General features: G+C 38.9%; 1 protein-coding gene and 3 long non-coding RNA genes across 4 annotated transcripts in view; 2 read left to right on the top strand and 2 right to left on the bottom strand.

Annotated features, from left to right (window-relative positions):
* The window catches only part of LOC138032504 (uncharacterized), a 4,293-nt gene extending 4,154 nt beyond the window's left edge, over positions 1–139 (bottom strand). The window contains exon 1 of the long non-coding RNA XR_011128383.1: positions 1–139. This exon is cut by the window's left edge and continues 34 nt beyond it. This is a non-coding gene — a long non-coding RNA (uncharacterized lncRNA).
* Positions 1–21,080, bottom strand: part of LOC138032840 (insulin receptor substrate 1-B-like) — a 50,182-nt gene that overhangs the window by 28,145 nt on the left and 957 nt on the right. The window lies entirely within an intron of this gene.
* On the top strand, positions 5,002–8,884 carry LOC138032916 (uncharacterized). Its single transcript, XR_011128511.1, has 2 exons — positions 5,002–5,481; positions 8,657–8,884. It is a non-coding gene; the product is annotated as an uncharacterized lncRNA (long non-coding RNA).
* Positions 11,364–19,128, top strand: LOC138032842 (uncharacterized). The gene is made up of 2 exons (XR_011128488.1): positions 11,364–11,647; positions 18,847–19,128. It is a non-coding gene; the product is annotated as an uncharacterized lncRNA (long non-coding RNA).

The following is a 21,080-nucleotide window of genomic DNA, read 5'->3' as shown; positions in this document are numbered from 1 at the left end:
CTAATTTGCTCTGGTCAGTCACCGTCAAAAATGTTCTCACTAGCTATGAAACTTCGATCTTGATACCACTGAATGGAAGTTGAGAAGTTCCTTTGCCAAACTATGGCTAGCAGTCAATGTTTATTATTCGATCATGGATGACTGGATTTTTACCAAAAAGGCGCGGCACAATGACAGCTTAGTAATTATTCAAGTTTCAAGTTTGCCAGTCTTGGAGATTTTTCGCTTATTAATTACAACGTCATTAGCCTTGGACTTATGTCATGGATTCAGGTCACGTGATCGAGAAAGGTTTTGACGTTCGTTGCAAACCTTGATGGCTGATGCTTTATCTTTCTTGAATTAAAGACTTGGTTTTTCGCTACCATGATGGGTGGGCAAACAGCATGAAATTGATGGGAGATGGTTGTAAATCTTTAGATCTTGCTCCCATGAAATTATTTCTTAGCAAATTAACACTTCAGTTTGGAGTTTAATATAGTTAAACACTTGAAGTGATCCAACCACAACATTTACAAGCAATGCTCTTTAGTCACGTGGCATTTTTCTGTTCAATCAATTTCTATCAGGCCCGAATATAAATTAATCCGTTCTCGTCGAAGACGAAAAAGCCCTGTGACACTAAATATAGTGCAGATTAAACCTTCTATAAAACTGCACATGTGAGCATCGATTACTTTTTTTATTACAATTGCTTGTAATCTCACCATCTGATAGGCTAATTTGCCGTAGTGTACACAACGCTGCTTGCGTCAACTTTCTCTTGTTGTAATAGCCAATCAGAAACGCTCATTTTGAGAAATAAACCAGTCAGATTGCGAGAAAGTTATAGACAACGTTTGCTCTTTCTTTGTGTCTCGATAATTATGGTCACGCTCCGATATAGACATTCTCTTTGAAGTTGAATATCGATTGAATTTCTGTGGTAAAAAACTCACTCGGGGTCGACAAAATATTTTGACCACTGTAATGACAAATGTCGTTGTCGATAAGAGTACAGACAACGCTAAACCACATTCGTGGGCAAGCTAAATACGTAAAAGATAAATACTGTGTTTGTTCCGTTTACATATCAATGACGATTTTATGATAACAAAAAATGCGAAGAGAACGCAACGCCTACAAAAGCAGAAGAACGTTTTCAATTCCACTCGCGGTTACATGTATCAGGAAGAACATCGCATAGACACTTCTAAAATAAGTTCAAGAACTAATTGGCTTTAAAATGACTTCGACCACGCGATGGCTACAGTCGCCTCCCACGCAGACTTCATCCCCCACGGACGTCAGCTGAAACGAGGGACACATTCCTTTCAGATGAAATGATATATGAAATGAATCACATATTGAACTGCGGATATGAAATCAAGTGAAGCTATGACCCTCGCAGTGATGAACGCAATTTTAGCAATTGCGGAGAGAAGCCTGAAAAATTCAGGACTTTAACGGTGTTTGAACCAGTTACCTCGCGATACCGAAATGAAAATTAATCATGAATCACATATTGAACGGTATATCATTTCATCGTTGATTCATTACACGATCATTAGAACCCACAAATGCATGACCAGCTCCCAACGTCAGTGGCGTCATCGCTCAGTTGGTGAGAGCGTCGCACCAATATCGCGAGGTCACGGGTTCAAACCCCGTTGAAGTTTCATAAGTGCATACAGCTTCACTTGACGTTCTCTCCCTTCGTTTGTTTGTATCAGTTGGAGATCACGGCAGAAGAGCATTGTAATTCTCAGTGCGAGAGTGCGAGTGTTTGGGAAAAGTTCAGCAGATGTAGCAAGCTTAATTTAGTGAATGTGCCGTAGAAATAGATTTAAGCGTGTTTTGGTCGAGGGGCCCGTTCGTCCACATTGAACAGTGCTCTGGCAAGCGGTCGCTTCCTTATGACAAAAAATTAAACAAACTTTCGATCCTTCAGGAGGAAGTCAGTCTGAGAACGAAACGGTTACGGCGAGGTTCCACTGAGAAGGACTCGGTTAGTGTGAACGTAAAATCTCGCCGATCGAACGTTCAATTAAAATATTCAGCAACGATCAGCAAAATTACTGAAATTTGAACAATATTGTACCACTTCTAGCTCATTTAAAGAAAATGACAGAAACGATGGAGAAGGTTGTCTTGGACTGTTTATCGACCTCACGCGGAAATATCTCATGGTACGTTCAAAGTACACTTCCAGGATTCTGCAATATTTTCTACGCTCAAACTTCTAAACCTACTCGCAGCCATTTTTCTGGTCAACAAAAATAACACAATCTCGTCCCCAGCTTTTTTCGGTCAACGGTTCAATAATTTGCAGCGGGCTGCACTTTTGACGTCATTTTGACGTCATCGGTTCAATAATCTGCAGCGGGCTGCACTTTTGACGTCATTGATTCAATAGGACGAGGTTTCTTTCCAAATTTGGTGAACAGCAGCTGGTTATGGTGAATTATGCGTGTGGTTTTAACCGATCAGAAACGGGGAAATATTTTGAATGAATAATAATTGTTAATTATAGCTCACTCATTAATTTTCGGGCTATTTTGTTGGCTAATTTAGGTCACGTGGTGGAAACTCACAGGAGAGTTATCACGCAATAAGCCCCGTTTGCGTGAATATTGTCCTGTGAAATGCTGCGCGATCATTTCCGTTGAAAAGAAACAAAGTCGGCGGAAAAAATGCAGCAGAAGGTGAGAGAGGTTTCATTTTACATGGAAGAAAAACAAACTCGTTTTCTGGAGTCTAGTGATAGTGACATTAAAAAGCTGGTCGCAAATACTGCTTCGGAAAGTACAAGAAATTAAAAAGAAAAACACGCTGTCAACGTCTTTGATGGTGAAAAAAGTTGTGAGCAGACTCAACAGATTTAATCCTACGCGAAGTTAAACTGAGGCATTTCAAAGAGTAGAGAATTTAATACACTGTTTACTAACTGAAAAATAAACCAACCGTTCAAAGGAGAGAAAAATTCCAGCTGCACTTGAAAACAAGTCATCCAGACTTTGCAAATTCTCTCTTTCATGGTTGAATTGAATTTCTTTTTCAGTCAGCAAAAAAGCGCGTTGTTTTTGGGTTTTAGACTCGAAGTGACAATTAAAATGATTTGATTCTTTTTCTGAGACCGACACGCTTTCCTTCTAGTCAAATATTGAACAGTGCATCAAAAAAATATAATATGAAGCATCGCCATATATACATTCAACTCTGGCTTTTTACGAGCGGTATTCTGGCGCGATATAAAAATTAGCGGGAGGGTTATAAAATAAATAAACCCCTTTCTGGCTTGCTGGTGTGTTGGCTGATAATGTCCTCAAAATTACATATTTGCCCTCAACGCTTCGCTTCTCGGCCAAATATTCATTTTTCGGACCATCTCTCAGCCGCGGACATTATCAACCGACATACCAGCCGCCAGAAGGGGTTTATTTCTCGTGCACACTGGTTAATGAGAAAAGAGTTTTGCGTAAACTGCGGCCAAAATAAGAGCAGAAAAGAGCATCAAACTTGCCGACAGCCGGTCATTTGGCTAAATTTGGCGATAATTTTTCCGTTTTACATATTCCCTTTTACAAAGACCAATTTGTCATGATCACATACCGGCATCTGCCTTCGAAGAGTGACAAGAGCTGGTCAAAACAGCAATTACTTTCACCTACGTATTCTAAACGCCCCAGAATCCAGCAAATTGACGAATTTCATCATGAAAAACTCTAAAAAGCTCTGCAAAAAGCTCGAAAAGATTTCTCGGTTTTATCGATCACAATTATATGGAAGAAAGTGGACAATATTAGCAAGAATAACGAGGAGTAAACAAATAACGAATAAAGATAACGATGGTGGATTTTTCGTTTTAAGTGCGTGTAAAACATAGCGTAATTATAGAAAACTTAATAGATGGTGTTAACGTTGTAGAAATAGCAAAAATAAAAGCTCTCATAACTAAATATCTGCGTGTACTCAAGGAACTTCATCGTTTTCTTTCTTGTAAATTTCAATCGTCTTCCTTAATCTTTCTCTTAGATGTTTTGGCTAATCGTTCTTTGCAACAATAGTACTTTTTAGCCTTCTCGAAAAAAAGGTGATGGCGTGTTCGTCCCATATTACGTTTTCTCCAAAATACGGTGGAACGGTAGAGTCCCAGAGATCATTTCTCTCGTTTTCCTCAATCTTTCTCTACGTTTGCTTGGCTGATCTTTCTTCGTAAGAACTAAAGTATTTAATCATAACCAGCAAGTCCGGTTTTTCTTATCGTGCCAAAACTAACAAATCGAAAGTGGTTCAGCGTTGTCTGTACTCTTATCGACAACGATATTCGTCATCACAGTGGTCAAAATGTTGTGAACTCACGAGGCGCAGCCGAGTGAGTCCACAACAAATTTTGACTTCTGATTGGCTATTACATTGCGTGACAAATTGACGCGAGCATGACGCGTACAGCGTTGTCTAGATGCTTATCGACAACTGCAAATTAGCCAATCAGATTACGAGATTACAAGCAATTGTGGTAAAAAAAATTCCTTGATTGATTGATTGATTGATTGATTGATTGATACTCAATTCAGATGCTCTCCTATACTGCTGAGCAATATGAGACTTGTATACGTAGGAGCTAAGACATTAACTACTGATCAAGTTACAATCACTCAATCGTAATGCAGGCACTGAAATGTCTATAACTGCTGGCAGATTTCAGTTATAGTATAGGACAGAGGATATCTTTTGTCAACTCGGAAAAAAGTATAACTTTTTAAAAAAAAGACATTTGGCGTATTGGACCGAATTGTACACGCACAAATATATTATCCAACATTCTCTTCAGCGCGTGGGATCATTGCTTTGCCTTATAATTTTAGAAACCTTAATCGCTTGTTTTTTTTTTCAAAACGAAAGTAGCTCTGTGCTGTTAGCAAGTTGTTTAAAGTTGTAACCCAGATTGTATTTCACATTAAAAATCAGCTTCTTGGAGCGGTTTGAAATTGAGTGTTGTGAAACCACACTGACAAACAACGTCATCATTTGCTTAAGAATAACAGAGGCAAAGATACAAACGGCAAACCATTGCATCGGCAAACCACTGCATCAGGAGCAAGGCGCGCAAAAACGCCTGTCTATCATTGACTGAGAATGCGGCGAGAGAATTTGACCAGATGACGAAATGCGAAACTATAGCAATCATTCCATTGTTTTCGACAATGTAATAGACCGGGTACGATCGATTAGAGTGAGTTAAAGAAGGATTAAATGACACCAAACGTAAAACAGGAAGATTTTTAAAAGGGCCACAACTGGCAAACAAGCTCATAGTTGCTCAACGCACTCGCGATCGGACAATTTAATTCCCCGGCTATCTTTACAATGAAGATCACAGCTTTTACCATTTTTCTTGCTGGTCTTGTCATCGCCGCAACTCTGATATACCAGATTGAATGTTTTGTTTTGCCGTTTCCTGTTCCTACCAACAAGGCCAGCAGAACCCTTCGAGGCAGGGTAAGTGTTAATTCAGTCTTAACTTTATTTGGTCTCGGTCATCGGCTTGTAGAATGTTTGATTTTATGTGGAAACTAAATGCGCCTATTGTCTTCCAAGTGTTACCAAAATGAAAATCGGTAAAGGGAAGCGAAGTTTCAAGATATCCAAACATTCAGAATGTACTAAAACTCAATACAGCAATTGTTCCCGGCATTCGCGCCTCTTAGTCACAGTCATAGTTTATTTACCCACGAGAAGATTAGGAGTCGTAACTCGTTGAAACCATGATATATCATAGAGGACAGACCACAACACTGGGAACTCTATGCCCAACTCTTTGCGAAAAGCGTGTGGCTTCTTTTACGTCCCACAGGGTAATGAACATTGAAAGTTTGCGAGAAAGGGCCGACGGTTTATCGTCCTCATCCGAGAAGACTAGAGAGTCTAACCATTTGCAGATGTCATTACAAAGGCGGACCCCGAGTGTTGCTCATGGCCTGCCTCCCGCATGGCACCCCGGTGGTCAAATAACTGACCCACCGGTGCGAGGATATGAAATTGGTCAAAGCTAACTCCGTGCTACATACTTCACCGGCCTTTAATCACCTCATATCCAACGTGCGCTTACAGAACTGTTAAATACTTACCTGCCTAATCGCACTCCCTCACAAAGGACGAACCACAACACCAGGGTCTAACGTCCTACAACGTTATGAACATTAAGTGTTTCCAGTAAAAGTGATGTACGAAGTCTTACCATTTCAACTTGGGCCAAGACCTGCTCGGGAATGGTCCGGCAGGAGTTGAACTTGGCCCAGGCCCTTCGTTTAATCCATGATTCGGGGATTCAGCCAAAGATCTTTATACTTAGTAATGACCAAAAGGATATCGGGCTCTGGGAACGAGAATATAAGCAGCTCAATTGCATGGTCGTTGATCGAAATCTTTAGCTAATTCTGTAGGCATCAGCATCCTCAAGTACTTCATTGAGAGTAAGTAAGTGAGTGAGTGAGTGAGTGAGTAAACAGTAAACAGTAAACAGTAAATCTTTATTGCGCCTTACTCTCCAAAGGGAGGTATCGGTCTCGTTACAATAAAGGTGATGATATCTACTTGAATAACTAATTAACTAAAAAGATCATACAATTACTTGTAATACAATTGGTATAAAATTATTATTTTAATTATTTTGCATTTAGGAAGTCTTTTCTCTTCTGAAACATTAAATATGTGTATTTACCTATTATCTTTGAAGTGCTTTCGTTTTCTAGGGTAAGTAAATACCTAATTTTATCCTCATCATTAAGGCTTTTGAAAACAACATCGTGTGTTGAAAGGAGAGAATGGAGCTCATTTCTAATGTTATCGTACCCTGGGCAATACATCAAGAAGTGCCGCTCATCTTCTATATAGCCTCTATTGCAGACTAAACACGTTCTTCCATCTACTGGGATTGGTGCACCTCTATTTTCGTGAGTGAGTGAGTGAGTGAGTGAGTGAGTGAGTGAGTGAGTGAGTAAAACAGTAAAAAACAGTAAACAGTAAATCTTTATTGCGCCTTACTCTCCAAAGGGAGGTATCGGTCTCGTTATAATAAAGGTGATGATATCTACTAGAATAACTAATTCACTAACTGAGTGAGTGAGTGAGTGAGTGAGTGAGTGAGTGAGTGAGTGAGTGAGTGAGTGAGTGAGTGAGTGAGTGAGTGAGTGAGTGAGTGAGTGAGTGAGTGAGTGAGAGTGAGTGAGTGAGAGTGAGTGAGTGAGAGTGAGTGAGTAAGTAAGTAAGTAAATCGTTAATTAAAAAAACCCCAACTTGCAGCTATAAGCTGAATTACTTGTGTTATACTACAGCATGTTTAAAAATTCAACCATAAAATTCCTAACTACACTAGTATTAATTTTCTATTTACAAACGCTGTTTAATTGCAAAGTGCGTTATGAAAGTATTTCTAAACCTCTTCCAGGTGATCTGGTGACGTAATCCGGAGGACTGGGGAGAAAAATTTTAACGCCGAATCCCACAACCGCGCGCGGCCTTGAATGTTATTACCGAATTCAGCATGGCAGAGGCTAGGGTAGATCGCGGCGCTTTCCATTTGAATATTCATTCAGTAACAGGAGATGTGGGAGACAGGGAATGATCTGTTGAGTTTTGGCGGTGGAAATACTGCAGGAAATTTGGAAACAAAACCTAACGGCTAACGCTCGAAACGTCAGCTTTCCAAATCGTTCACGGTGGTAATTCGATCTTTATTAACACGGTCGATAAAAATGAATTTTCCTGGTCCCCAATAGCGTCATAAAAGTGTCTATTCTTTAACCAGGCTTTGCAGGAAAATAAACAATTGAGTGTTTTCACTCACGTGATCAGTAATCTTGTTTTTCCACCAAAACAAAGGAAAACGCTTGCATGATAACAGAGCTCAATTCCCAGAGGATTAGTTTGGTACACCAACATGCCTGCCGTACGAATGTTTAGTTGCACCGACATGGCCGACGTGACTTCACGTGAAATTTGATCTATTATTGTTTATTTTCCTGCAAAACTTGGTACAAGATTAGTCATTCTTCTGACGCTGATGGGGAGCCGACAAACCTGATACCAGATTCTTACTCTTGGGTAATGGTGTCTTTCCTCGGCGTCGGTGAAAGTGGTGGCTATTTTCCTCCCCTCTGGTTAATAATTGTCAATTATTACATAGATATTGATGAAATACCAGGATTTCTCCTTTTACTAAAAATCATATCTTCACCGCGCGCAGTGAACATATCATTTTTATCTTTCACATGTGAGGATATAGGTGTTGTCATGGTAACCAACAGGATTAGCCAATAAAACGCGAGCCTTCTCTTCATTGTAAGATACTTTTGTGCTTTAATATAATTCTTCTCTACTACATTAACATTTTTATTGCAAAATTTGACATTATCATGATTTGTTTTTCGGTTTGTGACCACTTTTTCATCATTTCGAAACTGAATAAAACAAGTTGTTTCATCAATATCTATATAATAAACAGAACATTGCATGGCCGCGCGTGGATACGAATTTTATCTTCTCGTGCTGAAAGTATCTCGCAGCACTCGAAGATAAAATTCGTATCCCCGCGCGGCCTTGCAATATCCTCTATTTATCACAGCAAATACCAGTATTCTTAAAGGTCCCCTTTTCTTAATTCCTCGATGTACAGGTTTCGAGTAGATCATCCGACAACATCTGTCAAGCGGCTAGAAGCCTTGGATGCATGAGACTGGATCACACTTTCAATGACAAAATGAAACAGTACGAAGAACGATGATGGAGACGATGACGAAAACAGTGGAATCAAGGAAAAAAAAAAGCAATATGTTATATATTTTGACTCTAACAAATATAACTAAAAGTTGATTTGTTGAAAATAAAGCTAAAATACTCACGTTGAAGTTGTCCCTGGTCTTTTATAGTTACTTAGTAGTGGATAAAGCTTCCACACACTTCATTTGTTGCGTTCGACGAAGGAGAACGTCGTCGTCGTCATCGGCAGTCCATCGTGATTGATGACGACCGTGAGTAATGCTCAAAGGGCTTGACGTGCTCTTCGGTGGGCCATGAAGCCTGCCTTCGTTCTGCAGAAGCGTCCGCAGGTGCAGACGAAGTTGTCGTGATCAGAACTTGAATGTCTATGCCCGGTGCCGTTGATATTCTTCTCTTCTGATATCCTCCACTTTGTTCTCAACACTTTTCACCAATCCACTCCACACTGATATTCACTGAGTACTTTCCCATGTGGCGTTTGAGTACGTCTTTGAAGCGAAGAAGAAGAACGTAACACTAATTACGTCGTTTTTCGAAATCAGACACGCAGGGATCGATCGTTGCCCTTCCAGTTCACATTGATGCCATTATGTTGGGACATCTATCTATATATCTCCGTGTCGCACTTCACCTCAATCCAACACGAATCTAAATGAAGACTTGTGGCTCTTGAAACAAGTGCATGCCCAATTGCCAGCTTCACTCTATTTCATGTGCTCTTCGTTTTCGTGCTGGACTGGCCTGTTCCAGAATCACATTTTCACACAATTGCAATGTTTTGGTAACATATGAAACGGCAGGGATGTGCTCATTATTGCGGCGTAACAGCTCACCATAGCAACAGGAAAGTAGCCTAAAAACAACCTATATTTTGTATGGATACCCCTGGAAAACGTGCGTGAACTACTGCTAACGATTTTCCCAGAATTCCACCTTGTTTAGTTTGTGAAATGAAGTGTGGACCACGGCTGTCCACGAATTGAATGGCATAAACGGCGTTGATATTAATTAGCAAGGAAAGCAACCCCAAAACATCAACGTTTGTGTGAAAATGCTGTATTATTCCACCAAGCTGAGCGTGCATTAAAATCAAGATCGACCATGGTTTTAACTTTCCACTGATGGCTGTTAAAAAAGCTTTTACCCCAAAAGAACATCTGTGAACACCTGTTAGCAAGGAACAGCCAAAGATGAGTTTTGAGGTCGGTAAAAAATAAAAATTATGAATTTATCTTAAACATCGCAGACATAACTAGAACGGAAAAAACAAACGGATTACAGGAAGTCGAATCTTATTGCTGCAACATTTCTACCTAAGGGGTCTCCCATAGGATACATAACGTGTTACCAATTGCGTGGGCGCCTAGAAAACGCGCGTTGCGTTCAACTGTTAAGTAACATTTGTACTTGATTTTGATTTTGGGACATTTAAGTGCGCCATCTGTTGTACCGTGACCCTGTTCTAATATTTCAGTACGAGTAATTTCAGGTTGGAAAGAATATGAAATCATATTCCTTATAAAAATCTAAAGAAATTGTTTAAGATGATTTGCTAAGTAAACCGTCATTACATCCTGATTTTTGTTTCGTAAGGTAATTCGAAGATTGTTCTGTATATTTTGCTTTAACGTTTCACTATACATTTACACTACCAAATATTTTTCTCTTTGTATGTGACAATGTGCCTTCTTTCTTTTTGATTTCTTTGCTGCATTAAGGACTAAGTTTAAGTTATGGTTTTAGATAGGTTAGGTAAATAGTTTAGGCAGCCGATTGTACTATGGTTGTGTTTCGTTGTGTGTTACTCGTGTGTCCGACCTGTCTTAAAATGTTCTTTCTCAGTTTGGCTTCCTAATTTCGTAAGCTTTCATAGTCATTAATCTTCCATTAATTCATTTCCTTCATTGTAATTTGGTCTACGATCATCATTCGAACAGATCAAATTCTTCTAGCTGATAAGCAAACCTCTTTAAAATGTCTTCAGTTATCCTACGGCATAGGAAGGAAAGCTGTGGGTATATGGCCCTCTAAGCCGGTTACTAGGGTTATTTCTTTGAGTGCCGGTTGACAATTCGTGAGTTTTTCCCGTGCCCGCTTGTAAGCGATACTGATCCTTGTGTTTACCCGTATTTAACCGTGTCTTGATTAACCATCACTGCCTTGCCCATCTACGTCAACATCTGCACGTAAAATATGTTAAATTATTAAATACGAATATTAGGTATGGCTAATTTTCCGGTTCACTCTGTGATAAATGATTAAATAATATGTGGGCATGCAAATCCTCGTCACATCTTATTTACCCTCATATTTTTAGAGTAGCTTGGTGTAGCTAGGGCCCGTTTTAAACGTCGCATTTTACATGTGCCGAATCTAATGTAAATGAGCGAAAACAATAGATTTTTCTCATTTACATTTACCAAACCAACAATGATACAATACAGAGGACAGAACAGTAAGACCGAATTAAACTGCAACTCAAATGTTAGTAACTGTATCCCATCCTTTTATCACAATAAAACTTGCAAGATCTCAGCTTGCTCCAAAGTAGATTCTATTTCACTGCAAAATTTGTAATGGACTTCCTTGAGTAATTAGATATCAATTGACGGATGTCTAAGTGTCTTGAAGCCCACGCAAAATAAGTGTATAAAACATGAAAATTGAAACACAGGCAACAGGACAGTAACCTTTGCCAAGAAAGCGCATAGCTCAGCACTGTTGATCAAGCGACTTGGAGTCATTCAGTGTTAAGATGAAGAACAGAGCTGTAACGTTTCTTGTTGCTGTAGTTGTTATTGCAGCATTGGCTATTGAAACCGACTGTTGGTATGGAGCAATTACGGGCAAAAATGGCAGAAAAAGAACAACTGAGTTAAAAGAAAAGGTTTGACATCTGATAATTCTCTTCAAAGATAAGTCACAGGTGACGTTCGCTTGTTTTCTTGTGGGTTCCCATGCATTCGATGGTCCCACCTCACAGATCTTGAGTTCTCTCTAAAAGAAAACTTGCACGGAGTGGGCGAGTAGGAAGGGGGGGGGGGGAGAGATTTATCTCAGAAGAAGCAGAAACGAAAAGAACAGAAGTTCATTTCTTGAAGGGGGTTAGACAGTAAAGATAGGAAAAAATTAAGAAACATCGTCCAACTGGACAGGTGCCAGAGAGGATGCTCGCTTTAAAGGTATTTCACGTCCTACTATGATCAAAAAATCATTGCATTTTTTCTTCAGATTTTGAAAGTGTGTTCGCTTGACACCCGACTGGCGAAATTTTGAGCTTTGATTTTTATCCAAAGGCTGCTTATTTTGAGTGTAAGGTTTGGATTTCAAGGTCCGCCATTGCTCACGTTCTAAACTGATCGATTGGACCTCAGAGGGTTGGATCTACAAAGGGAAAAGTGATGCCACTTACTCACAAGCTAAATTTTTCAGTGCGTAAACACAACTTATTATATATACAAAATACGAGTTTAAAAGTCTGAAAGCCCGAAATTCCCGTGCCGCATGTTAATTCAGCCGCGTACACACGCATTGCATTCCTAAACCAGTGAGTCTTTGACGTCATTTTCTACTCGACCTAGCTCTTTCAAGATTTTACAGATAGTAATGGCGGACCAATAAATAACAAAACTCCAGTTAAAATAAACAGGTGTCTTTTTAAAAGTATAATTTAAAACTTGGGTCACTTAGTGTTTCGTGAACATAGTTCTGAAATCCAAGGAAAAAGAAAAATTGTTTTTTGGTCGTAAATGAATTCCTTGCGATTGATTGGTGGTCAGAAATCGCCCGTTCTTTGATACTTTTTACATTTCAAATGTAATTAAAGAGGCTATATCACCGGGGTGTTTGGGGGAAATCTTTACCAGAGTTTATCCCGAGTTCAAAACTCGAAAATGGTAACTAATGTGGAATTCCTTTACTGATAAAATTATCGTTACATCACAAACAAAATGATTCTGAACAAAAACGACGTTTATCCAAGCGATTTGCCCTAAACTTGAAAAACGTGGGCCGACTTTGATCAAGATTACAAAACTGCAATCCGTTTCAATCTTGTCCATTTGTGTCCATCCATACTTCTCTTTCTTTTGCTGTATTTCTTTTATGTTATTTTGCGTAATATCGTTGTCGTTGTTGTTACACGAGTACAGCCAGCACGAGTTTAGCCAAAGCCAGAAGCTTACATGGCCTATGGTCAGCAGGAAAAGAAACATAAAAAAAACTCATTAATAATTCATGAGCCTAACAGCCTATCAAAACATCGATAAAATGTCACTTGTATGAGCTTTATATCCTGATAAAACACTCCTCGTTAGTATACTTTATATAAAGAATAAAGGCATATCTTCTTTTTCTTGTATGCTAATATTCACCTCTCACAATTTGAACCATTGTTTTGAGTCCAGAGGGACACGCTCTTTGTTTGTGGAATGTTTTTAAGCCGTTCAAAAAACTCGCAGCACGTGTTTTATCGGGTCTAAAAACACTCGGAAAACACTGCTGCTCGTTTTTTTTTTTTAATTACATAATTTACTAACATAATTCTAATGGAAAGAAGTTAGACACACCAACTACACATATACAAACACACACGCTCGTAACGCAAATTGATCCGGTAGGTGATTGCAAATATTAAGGTAATCAGTGTCCTAAGCAACTTAATGTCCCAATTTCAACAGTCAAGGTTCAGAGACCCAAGTATTAAGATTTAAATCTCTATTTAAAATCACTGATTATAAGGCTGTTACGTAGAGTAAGAGGAATGTCATTACAAATATTAGGTGCTTGAAAACCGATTGCAAGTTTTTTTTTTGTAATTTAAAACTTTTCATTATTTTGTTATATCTAAACAATACACACAACGATTATGAATTACTAAAATACAAATCACACTATTAATTACAATATCAAAACAAAATAGACTACTAATTACAACTCAGTAAATAACAACTACAAGGTAACATAAGAGGGACACATGGAGAACACCCAGCACACTACAAGCCTACATATGCATATGCCAAAAGCATTTCCAATTTCTTGGTATGTTTAGTTAGTTTGTTCCGCCTACTTGCTATCTTTTTCTCCACTTGGTATACAGCTTTAATCTTGGCCTTATAAACTCGTAAAATCGGATGTACACTATTTAACTTACATCTATAAATATACAATTTAGCTGTCAATATCAGATGATTTAAAGTGGTACTACGACCAAAAAAAGATTTCTTTTTTTTCTTTGGATTTCAAAACTATGTTAACTAAACACTAAATGTCCATAATGTTCGCTTAGTAAAATATATTCTATATACAAGGCTAAAAGTTAAAAAATTAAAATGTTCAAACCAAACGTTTTCGGCTGTTTGCCATCATCAGGGTTAAAATGGGTGACCGTCCGCGCGTACATTTATATCTCATGTAATTCCCAAAGGGAAAAGTTTGGAGACATAAGAAATGACTTGTTTGTTCAAACTGGGGCGGAATTGTTGCCTTTAGTTATACCAACAAGTTCAATTGCAGCGTCTTCAAGAAGCCGGGGAAACTACCAACACATTGGAAATCTGAGGTCCCTACCAAGTGGAAAAGGAATTGCATCACTAGCGCACTCTACAGAGCCCAAGGCATCTCTACCGATTTTGACAAGGACTTAAAAACTCTAGAAACTTCTTTCATCAATGCAGGTTACCCGAAACGTTTTATTTCGCATACAATCAACAACTTTCTAAACCACTCGCCCCAAGATGACAACATCATTCCGAATTTTCTCTTCGAAGAACGAAAGAAAGTTTTCATTAAGCTCCCTTTTTGCAGTAAAAACGAAAAACTCAGTAAGACGTTTATTGAAAAACTCAACAAGTTCACTAATTTCAATTTTATTTTTATAATCCTGTGGCAAACAAGGCAAATCAAAACCCTCTTTAACAACAAAGACAAAAACACTCACAGATCCAAAGTTGTTTACAAAGGTGATTGTTCTTGTGGCGTTGATTACATTGGCGAGACTGTACGAAACTTAGCAGTACGAATTGCGGAGCATTCAAATCCTGCGCACACTTCTGAACCTGCAAAACACCTGCGGGAAAACCCATCACATGCTTTCACTTGGCGTGTTCTCTCCTCGGCACAGACTTTTCACAAGCGTAGGATCGTCGAGGGGCTAATCATCCAACAATTCCGCCCCAGTTTGAACAAACAAGTCATTTCTTATGTCTCCAAACTTTTCCCTTTGGGAATTACATGAGATATAAATGTACGCGCGGACGGTCACCCATTTTAACCCTGATGATGGCAAACAGCCGAAAACGTTTGGTTTGAACATTTTAATTTTTAACTTTTAGCCTTGTATATAGAATATAAACACTAAATGATCCAAGTTTTAAGTTCTGATTTAAAAAAAAAAACACCTGTTTATTTTAACTGCAATTTTCTTATTTATTGGTCCGCCATTACTAACTTTAAAATCTTGAGAGAGCTGGGTCGAGGGGGAAATGACGTCAAAGACTCACTAGTTTAAGAATGCAATGCGTGTGTACACGGCTGAATTAATATGCAGCACGGGAGTTTCGGGCTTTCAGACTTTTAAACCCGTGTTTTGCATATATAATAAATTGCGTTTACACGCTGAAATTTTAAGCTAGTGAGTAAATGACGTCATTTTCTCTAGATCCAACGCTCTGATGCCCAATCGGTCAATTTTGAACCTGAGTAATGGCGGACCGTGAAATCCAAAACTTACACTCAAAATAAACAGCCTTCGGATAAAACTCAAAGCTCAAAATTTTGCCAGTTAGGTGTTACGCGAACACGCTTTCAAAATCTGAAGAAAAAAAGGATATGAGTTTTTGATCATAGTACCACTTTAATATAATAAAGTCGTTTCCTATATTCAACATTCCAAACAAAATTTCTATTATTTTGAAGGATTGTATGTTAATGTTACAATTACTAAGCCAAGAACAAAAAGCTTCCCAAAAAGTCTTCGTCACTTTGCAGTAGAAAAATAGATGTTCAATGGATTCAATTTCTCATTTGCAAAATGTACATAAAGGCGAATCAATCATTTTTAACCTAAACATCTTTTCATTTGTAAAGACTATATTATTCAATATTTTATATTGGAATTCACGAATTTTAGTTTCAATTGTAACTATAAACGGTAAGGAGTATATTTTGCCCCAATCAATTTGAAGCTGGGGAAACTTCTCCAGAAATTTCTTTTGAGCTGTGGGAGGAGTTTGTTTTCTGCTTTTAAAAGCAGTGTAAAGCAATTTGGATGAGACCTTTAACAAGGCTACCTGAGAGTTTTCCAACTTGAAATAAATTGTGTCACAGATGTGTAAGGGCGGGAGATGTTGTGCACTTTGTCTAATGATCTGCCTCCATTCACGAGGGATTGCATCGACAATACCCATTAATTTAAAACGCTCTAATGGAAAAAGATTTGCATTTAACACATTTGCACCCTTTAAAAAAGACTCCCCCGCATCAGACAGGAGGTCACCGACTGTAATAATTCCTTTAGAATAGAAATTTTTTTCGAAGGTTGATAGCTTTTGAACAATTACGTATTTATCATTCCAAATAACTTAATGCACGACGTCTCTGTACGTAATTATAGGAGATTCATTAAGGACGTTCGCGCTAATTGTTTGTGCGCAACGTAACTGCGCAGGTAACGCGACTGTAATATGTCACGCATTACTTCGAGCATTAGTGAAGTTGAGGTTTGAAAACCATTGCAGAAACCGCGGACGATAAGTCTTGCACAGCGTTGGATAAGAGAAGATTGTGATCAGTCAAAATTGTTTAAAAATATTTAGGAAAGTCAAGTAGACTACTGCACGACTGATGTTCGCGTTGTTTTTATCAGTCGCGCACTAGTCTACTTGACTTTCATAAATATTGTTCAAGCATTAGTTAAAATAACATGGCGACAAAAACGCCGGGGAAAAAATTCCCGGCCGGCAAAAGAATGGCACATTTATTTCCGAATCATCATGAAACGTTAAAGAGAAGTGAGCGGGAGGTTGGATGGAAAAGCTCTTTAAAAGGTAGCTGCTTATCGAGTAGTGGCTGAAAGTTTGGAAAACTCGAGGACGAACCGTTGCGTAAATTTAACGGGGCTGTTTCTTTTTTTAATGTTTTTATTACCCTACGAACTTAAGTTCAAAATGAATGTATGTTTTTGAAGTTCTTATCCTTTACTTTCGTGAAAATAGAGCAGTATTTTCGTCCTCGTTGGCATGAATAGTGCGGACCTGCGTGGAAAAAACCAGCGATTAAATTTCACAAAAACCACACTCCAGAAGACGAGCATGACGGCAATGGGGAAATATTATACAAAACACTAACCAAATGAAGATGACGACTGCTTAAAACTTCGTTGCTATGCTCGAGAAAGCTTTGTTATGGGGCAAAAACCTTTCATCCCTTCAACGATCGATCCTTGTGTTCCAGTCCTTCCCCGACAGATCACGCAAAAACGTGACAAACGAAGTTTTCCAAGAGCTTCGTAAAATCACATCGATTTTACTCCCTTGGATCATCGGTGACCCCTATTTTTTTAATCATGAATCACTTACTCTACTTACTATCTACAAAATATGATAAAATGAAAAAAATCTCACCGTAAGAAGTTATCTTTTTTTTTAATTTTCTTTCCTCGTGCCATCGAATTCCGGTAGTAGTTGCAACGGATAGAGGTTACGAAAACGCTCGTCCAGGATGAACTCTACTGTTTACGACATCCCTAGCGGCATGAAATTATCTTAAAATCCCACCCCTAAAATCTATGCACGAAAACCTTCACTCTAACAGTTTATTTTTAGGATTTTCGATGGATGAGCAGATGAGGCTACCTTTCGTTATTATGACAGATTTATCGAAATTAAGGCATTTTTCCACTGCCATTTTCTCCGAAACGAAGTCGGTGACCCCCAATTTTTTTTATATTTTTGGAGTAAGTACTTTATGACCTAACTCTATGCGAGAATTGAAGAAAATCTCACCGTAGGAAGATTTTGGCGCGAACGTCCTTAAGTGCCGACCAAGCATTAAGACATTGTTGGATCCAGGTGATGTCTGCCAATGGCAAAGATTTCCGTTTTATCATCATTAACTCTAAGGCTGGAGAATTTATAAAAAATCTGCAGAGTTGCCAATAAACGATGACATGATGCAATATCTCTGAGAAAAACAAGTCATATCAAGTGTTACTTAGTTTGATTTCTTCCTCATTGATTAAAATACCTTTAATTCCCTTATCATCCCGAATTCTGCAAGCAAGCACTTCAATGGCCAAAATAAATAACAAAGGTGACAAGGGATTGCCCTGCCTAACGCCACAACGAATATCAAACAAATGAGTAATAAAACCATTATTTAAGACACAACTAGATACGTTAGTGTAGAAGGTTTTGATCCACTTTATAAATTGTGTTCCAAAGTTAAATTTTTCCAAGATTGTAAAAAGGAAAGAATGATTCAAAGAGTCAAATGCTTTCTCAAAATCAACTGCTAAAAGAATACCTGAACTATCCGTAAATTTAGCAAATTCAAGTACATCTTCACCGATTGCAAGTTGGTACCTTAAAGAATATTGTACACCATTCGCACATTTGCTCACTTGGGTGGTTGGTTGGCCGCAACTCTGCGAGATGCAGTTATGAGCTATGCTGTCAGTCGTTGTTTGACTCTCTAGCTATGTATGTGATGCAGCTCGAGTCAAAGACCCAGCTTCACCCTTGCTCACCATAGAGTCTCCAGTAGCTCAGTGGTTGGAGCATCTGACTAGATCACGGACGGTAGTGGGTTCGATTGAATCCCATCTGGGGTTCGGATTTTTCCGATTTCCCAATGGGTTCAATTGTCAACATTTCATTTAATATGGGTACATCATTTTCACATTCGCTCACCAAAGAAGATTCATGTGAGTTAAAGTGACAACGACTTTGTAATCATGGCAGTCACCATTACCTAAACCATCTTTCTTTTGGTGTAAGGTTTATTCAATTCAAACCTACTGGGAACTGGGACAGGGAAAGAAACAGATCACGCGCAAAAGCCATTTTAAAAACTCTATTTTTTAAACAGTTTCAGAGAGAAGTCGACAGCATTTGTCATGTGGCGAGAAGCATAGGATGCGACGTATTTCGGCGAAGTGTTGAAGAGGAGAAAGACGAAAAGAGAGAGGAATGATCGCCAGCTGATGACAATATGACAACTACCAACCGACCGACCGAGCAACCTAACAGTCATGATATGTTATAACAGCTGATATTTACTTAAATGCAAGCTTTAACTGTTAAAACTAAAATCTATGGTGATTTGAGCATGCTGTAAATCTTCATGAATGCATTAAATTCTATGAAAGAACTTGGGTTCGCGTATTGTAGTGGTAAAGGGGCCTTGTGCTATTGAGACACAACCCTGGACTAAACATGATGTGGGCTTCGCCATTTTTCGCACTTCTGGGTCATAACACAAAAGAAAGCAAATAAGGGGCCCTACCCAAGCCCACCCCACCCCACCCCACACAACACAATGGACATCACCCAACGACGTTGTCGAATAGACGTTGTCGAAAAGATCGTCGAGCAAGCCACCAGAAAAATGCATTTTTTTAAAATTATTGCTGCGATTTTATTATTATTCCGACTTGTCCAGCTCTTATAATACGAACCAACTGTCCCAGAAATGTCCTGGCATAGACGGTGACTAGTTAGGTGAATTTCATAGGATTCATTTCAGAGGATCCCGGACTTTAAAGAAACGTACCATATTGTGAAAAGCATGAACCGAGCGAAAAAAGGGAGTTTATTACCCACTATTAGATTTTCATGCTAGGGTATTGCCTTTGTAGCGTTTTGATTCATTGGCTAACGTAGGCTCGGTTATTGAGCTCATATACCATCTAGCCGTATTTTTTTGCACTGATCGTTTTTGTAAAACTAAAACAACTTCATGTTTTGTATCGTAGATACTTTTCCTCTTTGGCCAACGAAGCTTTGTTAGAAATAGAACTCAAACTGCTTTGACAAACATGGGACTAAACAAGCGAATAACTGAAATAAATTCTTATAGTGACTTAGATTTGTATGTCTCAACATACATCTTCAAAAGTGAAATATATAATTGTAATTTGAGTAGCTTGTGAGGTAATACTTTACAAAGATATACAAAAAAACAATGAAACAAAAGAGAAAATATATGCACTGTAAATGTATATACCTAATACAAATGAAGTGAACTTATTAACAAAGAATGATACAGCTTTTCGCTGCTAACGTATCCATTTAAGGATGGGTGAAGATCAGGAATAAAAAGAGTTTCTTTTATGGTACAATGTCGGTCGGACCTGCCAGTGGCTATATTTTCAAAGTGGTCCCATTGCCTGATTTCATACCGTGGAAGCTTGGCACCAGTTATTGGTTTTGCCGGACGGAAGTGCACTTCAGTTTCCAGATGGCGCGAGAGATGGCGACTTGTGCGAAAAATTAGCATCGGAATTGTGCCAGTTCTTTGTGTAAGAATAGTTAAAGAAATAACGTAATGCACTTTTCCCAGTGATCCTGAGCTTTAAAGTGGATATAAGAAGGTTCTTATGAACAAAAATATTAACTGGAGAAAACATGTTATATGCAGCGGTCACTGGAGCTCGGGAAAACCAGAGGGTAGTAACGAAAACGAAGACCGAAGACGGAAGACCTCGAAAACGAAGACCTTGAAAACGAAGACCGAAGACCAAAGACCTCGAAAAACGAAGACCTCGAGAACGGAAGACCTCGAAAACGAAGACCCACTCGAAAAAACGTACAATTAAGGTTAACTCAAATGTTATTTTTGAAGAGTTAGTCCTAAGCAGATCTAAGGGCCCGATTACATGAGCCAGGCTGGCCCGGTTAGCCGAGATCCCGGCACGTCTGAGAAACACACCAAAAATCAAGGTTGCGAATACATGGAAAAATGTCAGCCCGATTAGCCGACATCCCGGCATTACGATGCCGGGATCCCGGCTAACCGGGCTGAGATTTTTCCATGTAATCGCGTTCACCGGGACAGCCCGGTTAGCCGGGCCAGCGAAAATGCCCAGGTCCAAAATGGCCCACGGAATAGTTGTTTTTTATGTTTAATTAAAGGATCCATGGGATAACAAACCATAAGGCTTCTTTAAATTGCAGAATGGTGAATTTTAATAACAATTTAGCGAGACAACGTCTGTCCACTTGTTGTTGTTATCTTTTTTCACATGACATATTCTAAATTTAGTCCAAGCCGGGCTGGCTCCAACCCCGGCCCCTTAGGGGCCGATTACATGAGCCAGGCCA

The sequence above is a fragment of the Montipora capricornis genome, chromosome 14 (assembly GCF_036669925.1).
Source record: "Montipora capricornis isolate CH-2021 chromosome 14, ASM3666992v2, whole genome shotgun sequence".
NCBI lineage: Eukaryota > Metazoa > Cnidaria > Anthozoa > Scleractinia > Acroporidae > Montipora > Montipora capricornis.
This window is presented reverse-complemented; position numbering and strand designations above follow the sequence as displayed.